Genomic DNA, 6,073 nt, shown 5'->3' with positions numbered 1-6,073 from the left:
ATTGACACCCCGTGGAATCTCAGTCCACGGGTGCCAACCAGCCAACATCTTATGGGTCCCCTGGAAGCCATCTAGCTCCTTGCTCTCCCCATTTAATGTACGTATGTTACTAATTTCTTGACAAGATCCCCACGGCTGTGGTTTAATCTGATGCTCGTTGTTCATCCATTTTGTCATTGAATTGAGTCGAGTTGACGTTCTCCTGTGTCGCTTGGACAAGGCAGAACTCTTTTCCTCGGGTTGAATAGTATGAAGAATTTTCGAATTATCTACTCAATGGAACCCAGGAATTTATTTGGCACACACTCACTGCACTCGCCTCTCTAACTCTCCCTCTCTCTCGCCAATTCACAATCGTCAAGCGACCTTTCAGAGATGGGCACGCAATGGGCTTGGCAGGCTGAGTTAAAGTGCTATATATTCTCTATGGGGGATAGATTCTTGCCTTGTGTTGGTACTTAGATGCGTTTTGCATTTCGATTGCTCTGATGATGACGGGAAGATTGAACACTAGTTGGATTTATCATTAAAAACTTTGGTATGTTTGTTGGATTTCGAAAGAAACGAGAAGCTCTTCATGAGCTCTTGCCCATGTATGGCGCTCTGAATGCTCCAATTCAGTTTGTGGAAGCTTTTATTCGGAAGCTTATCATCCCGTTACATAAGCCTTGCATATATGAGCCATTCCAAGCAAAACCCGAGTCCATTCTTTCGTTCCCGCCATGACGAACCCGGTAGACATTCCAATCTCGTTCAATGGGCTGGATAAAAGAAAGCAGAAATGCTAAAAATTTGGTTGGTTGCCCATTTTAAACCTGGGAACCCAACTAAGCCACTGTTCTTCGAACACCAATGAGCTTTGGCCAAACCTACGCATGCTATAGTCCTGGTTGAAACAAGAGAGATGGGTGACCAATGTTGACTTGCCGTTCATTTGTCACTAATGAGTGTGATGTCTTCGTGTTCAAGATCTCCATTTGGCGCTAACGGCGTTGACATTAGCGCCCCCAACGCGTTAAATCATCACATTTCAGACCCCATCATCTCAGCCTTAAAAAGGGCCATTGGTCACCTACGCAGTACCAAAAATTTCCAATTGGGTTTTAGTCTCCTTGGTCGTAGCATAATAGGACTCGTTCTATCACTCAAGATGGCCAATTAGGATGAAGAATTGTCAGGCTTTAAGTCAGACAAGACACCTGGTTCCGTTCAAGGGTAACTTTCTTTTGGGTGTTAAATATTGACTCAAATTCGACATCTTCAAAGGCTGATGATACCTTTCAATGAAAGCAACTGATATTCATTCCGGATCAAAAAAAGAAGGCTCGTGCAAAACCCAGTGAGATTAAGGATTAACATTCACTTATTCATTACACGCAGGTTATACACAAGGAATTTATACACAAGCTGAATTTCAATAGTTTCCAAGATGGGTCCCTTGACTGGAATGCAGTGCTGCAGGCAACATGGAGGCTGAAGGCTATAGGATGGATGGATGGATGGATGAAATGAGTGGGGTGTTAAACGTTGGTATCAAATATCAACAATGTGATTCCACTCAGACGAGGTTTGCTCGACTTTCTCCCTGGAAATGTCACTACTCCTCACCGGGAGGAAAGATGAAGATGACTTTGGAGCATTGCTTGGCCGGATTGGAGACAGGCGAGAATCGAAAAGCGACGAGAGAGCCAAGGCGAACTAGCTCGCATCCCTCATCATCGGAAGGGGGAAAATGTCACTCATTTTCCGCTCCCCCAAACGCTAAAGCCAGTCGACACGTCACGTCAAAATCGAGAAATTGTGAAATTTTATCCTGCCATTTTGACCTTTCAGCTCTATTTTGGAGTAATTCCATCCCGGCCACCTTGAATGTGACCCTGAATGATTAAGCAAATGTTCGTGGGTCCCGTTCTTAGCCCGACTATTCCTCCTCTTTTTACGCGCTCGATCGTTCGTGGGGATTTTGATTGGCCGCCACTCGCCGCCAACTTTCCCGCCCCAGTTAGGCCAACGATAGGCGAGGATAAGGAAGGAAATCCAGGTTGAGACGGCAACACTGCCGTTCTGACTTGCCGCAGGGCTGGGATTAGGGAAGAAAATCACTATTTTTGTCGAAACATTAAGATTTTAGCACGCTCACTTTTTTTTTTCGTTGATGCTAGCTAGAAGCGGCGGAAGTTGGACAGTGCGTGAGTTGTAAAATATGATATGAGGAATGAACATCTTTTTTCCTCTCCTCCACCTCCTGAAGAACGGCTTCCTGGGCACAGAGCGGAGGAAGAATGGGTCTGAAGATCTCATTCTTCGTCGTGATGACTGACAAATATGGGTGGAATCAGATTTTTACGACCTCATTGTGGGACTTCTGGGACAAATTTTGAATTGATGAAACATTTAGATTTGATTTCCAGGCTCTTGATTCAAACACCAGACCCTAGTGGAAGCCATTCAAATCAAATCAAAGTTCGTCCATAATCCAGTGGTTAGAACGAAGATACGCACATATACACACTCCATCTAATCTATAGTAACTTGTTGGTCGTAACGAGATATCAGCAATGTTTCGAGAAAAGACGCCCTGGTAAACTAGGTGGACATTCCTGGCATACTTGAGAACGACAAGCAACAAATTGCTCGTTCATCAAAGTGTCACCACCTGGAAATGTTCCGCTCATTAAATGTCATCACGGGGTCACGGATGATGCGATTTTCCTCCCACTACGTACAATGAGCCAGCCCTCTTCCCCTCCCCGACTCCCAGTCAAATAGATGTCCAGGGCTGTGGGTTGGATCTTGGACCCGTCCATTCCGAATAATCAGTCGAAGGAAACGGATCGAAAAATGATGGCGAGGGTTCTGTACTTCCTTCGTTCCATTTCATTTTGAGAGTCTGTTAGATCAATTAGTGAGACGCACCAAGAACAGAATACAGTACGTACGTACGTACGTACAGTGCAGTGCAGTGCACTGCGTTCAAGATCGGGGGAGGAACATTTTCAGCATTGCCAATGTGCTATTTGACAGATTAGTTCACAACTCGGTGCGAGTGCCAAGCTCACAGACTTGGAAGTCAAGATGAGGCTGTTCATTGGCAAGAAATCCATAATATGTGGCAGCAGAAGAAGGGAAAACAGCCACGGAGCACGGCACTCATCATGATTGTCACAATAACAGTGTGCAGCAATGCTCACTCAGTACGTGTAGACCGTTGAATGTATTGACTCAATACCACGTGCGCTCAGATCCTCCGAAATCCGTCTAAACAAACCACATCCATTAAGATGTTGGGAGATGTACCAAGATTTTCGGTTCGGTGCATATTTGTTGAGGAGAACAAGCTAAGTTGGAGCAATCTTTTTTTTTATATAACTAGTAGTAATCGGAGAAAAATTTAAGCGGTGTTGGATTAGAAAGTGGACTTCTTTTGGTGGATTATTTGAAGGTGATTTGAAATTTAACGTCTATAACTAGAGTAGCACTTAGTTCAATTCAGATTAACATTGAAACTATAAAGCATATGGAACAAATGTAACCGCAAGCGACATTTGTGCTAAAACTATATTAGCTTTAAAAATTCTATTTATCTTTATTTTGAACCGATTGCAAAACCATTAATCGTAGAGAGATAGACCGCGGACAGGAGAAAAATTTCACGTCTCCTGACTCATTCACATCATTCAAAATCGACTCTTAATGTGACCGAAAGATCTTGGCCACCTTTGGAGCCAAAACTAGACCAGACTTTGGGGAACTCAGGAGAGGTGTTTAAATTAGTCGAGTAACGAATCCACGATTTGAATCTTCGGCTTACTCTTGTTCAGTTACAAACACGTTTGACAATATAATAAAAAACAAGGGTCTTTAAAGCAAAATGCTATAAAAAGCATTTTTTTAAAGAATAAGTTATATAAATTTCTAGGCATTAGGCCTGCAAATATCAGGGCGTCGAAATCCTATGATGATGAAACCGACAATGCATTCAGCCAATGAAAATCATTTTTGAGCAAACCAGACAAGTTCATGACAGAGTTCCTTTGAGCATCACATTTTGTAGTTGAAGTTGTAAGCTCAATAGGAACAACACGTTGCCTTTAAATCTAACAATAGCCGGATTGCAATTTGCATCCAGCCTCTTTGGATTAGGTAATGCTTCTCGGTCTTTCCTCAGCATCTTCTCATCTCTTGAGCCTCAGTCATCTGTAGGTTGCCAACACGGATGCTCCTGGCCTCTTTCTCATCTCGCCCTGACTTGAGCCTCTCTGGTGTTTCAGTCCAAGCTGTCATCATGCAATACCCGAGTCCAACGCACTCTTCGTCCAACAAATGAGTTCTTTTCCTGAATCCCAAATTAGTTGACGAACAACGAGGAGGCCAAAGAGTGGCAGAGAGGGAGACATTTGCACAATAGGTGTTATAAGATGCATTTATCCGGTTTGATTTGTCAATTGAAGAGAGGACGTTTGAAGGGTTCCGTTCTTGTGCTGAGTCCCGTGTTTGCCATTGGACATTGGATGTATTTTTCTAGACTTTGACGAGGTACAAGCGAATGTGTAAAGCCTCCACTGTCCGTTCGTTCGTTCGTTCGTTCCTAGCGTGCTTCTTGAGCTTCTTGTTCTCAAGCGAACGGCTCACGAATGAGCAGTCAAATATTTGTCAATCTCCCGTCGCGCTGCTCCAAGCTCTTGAAATGGACAGGAAAAGTGGAAAGGAAATCAAATTGACTCTCTCTCTCTCACACACACACACACTCTCTCTGTCTCCTCTTTCGATCTATCCCTCTGTCTTTTTGCTTACTCCTCCACTATTCAAGTTTGTGCTCCACCAACTGTCGGAATTTAGACAAAAATCTACGCCTCCCTCTCTTTCGGTCTCTCGCTCGATTCTTGGGTCAAATGATGGCCTTTGAATTTGTGACTTTGGATTAGTCAACAACAGAGGCTTGGCGTTCCGTCCAAAGGGAAATGCTCCTCCAAACGTCTAGTCGCATTTAATGAGTGGCCCAAGACATGCAGACAAGCACCGCCAGATGGAACGAAGCCGGTTTGTCCAAGTTCATCACAACGTGGACCTTATGATAGAGAGCCCTTATGTTCTTATCTTATGTTCATCCGACACCACTGTCTCATTCCCATTCGAAGACGGTTGGTTCTTTAGGTATTTCTCACTGGCCTTGGCTTGGCATGGGCTTTGATTAGTGTAAAAATCTAGGATGAGGTGCCCGTCCAATTGTCCAGTGGTCCTTGTCGTAGCCGACATGGCAGGAATTACTATTAGTGGAGTACTGTACACATTGAACACTGCTATGGTCTGACTATCTTCTGCCAAATCACAGTTTACATTTCATCACTTCGCCCTCCAAAAAGAAGTAGCGATGAGCTCTTTGAAGACGCTTAATGATTTCAAAAAGCCCCCAATCATCTCTAGATTCCCTCTGGACCTGACATTCCCAACCTCGAAACTCTCGTCTGCTCGACTTAGTACGAACTACAGTAGATTCCAAAGTCATCGAAGAAAGACCAGTTCTGGGGTTGAAGATATGTTTCCACGTCACTTCTATCACTCGTTCTCATCTCGAACGAGTCTCACTCTTAAATATTTCTGAGCAATACCTTAGTAAACCCACCCAAGGGCTCCTCTCTCTTCATTCAGTATCCTAAGGAAAATACCCTTATCCCAGGAGGATCTTGAGCTCAAGGTCCATGTTCCGATGTTTGCGGATGAGCTTCGAGGACTCCAAGGCGTTGTTGCATCGTTTGACATTATGTCATACAATGTTTAGAAATGAGATCTCACATCTGTAGTGCGTAGTTGTACTGTAGTACCGTTGAAGTTGCTTACTAATCGTCACTCCAGAGAAGAACAGGCCAACATTCGCCCACCAAGAAGCACTTCACGTTGCTCGCGGATCACCAAGCGACACATTCAATGAAAGTGAAATCTCTCTCCATACTCCAAACCCACCGACGCCCAACTTTATCCGATGATTTGATGACTGGCAGGGAAATTCTGAACTGCCGAAAATGGGAACTTATTTGCATGGCCACACTGTACTCCTCGTCTCTCGGATCATCTT

This window comes from Tigriopus californicus, chromosome 8, assembly GCF_007210705.1.
Source record: "Tigriopus californicus strain San Diego chromosome 8, Tcal_SD_v2.1, whole genome shotgun sequence".
In the NCBI taxonomy this organism is placed as follows: domain Eukaryota; kingdom Metazoa; phylum Arthropoda; class Copepoda; order Harpacticoida; family Harpacticidae; genus Tigriopus; species Tigriopus californicus.
The sequence above is the reverse complement of the archived record's forward strand: the minus strand, read 5'-3'. Positions refer to the sequence as shown.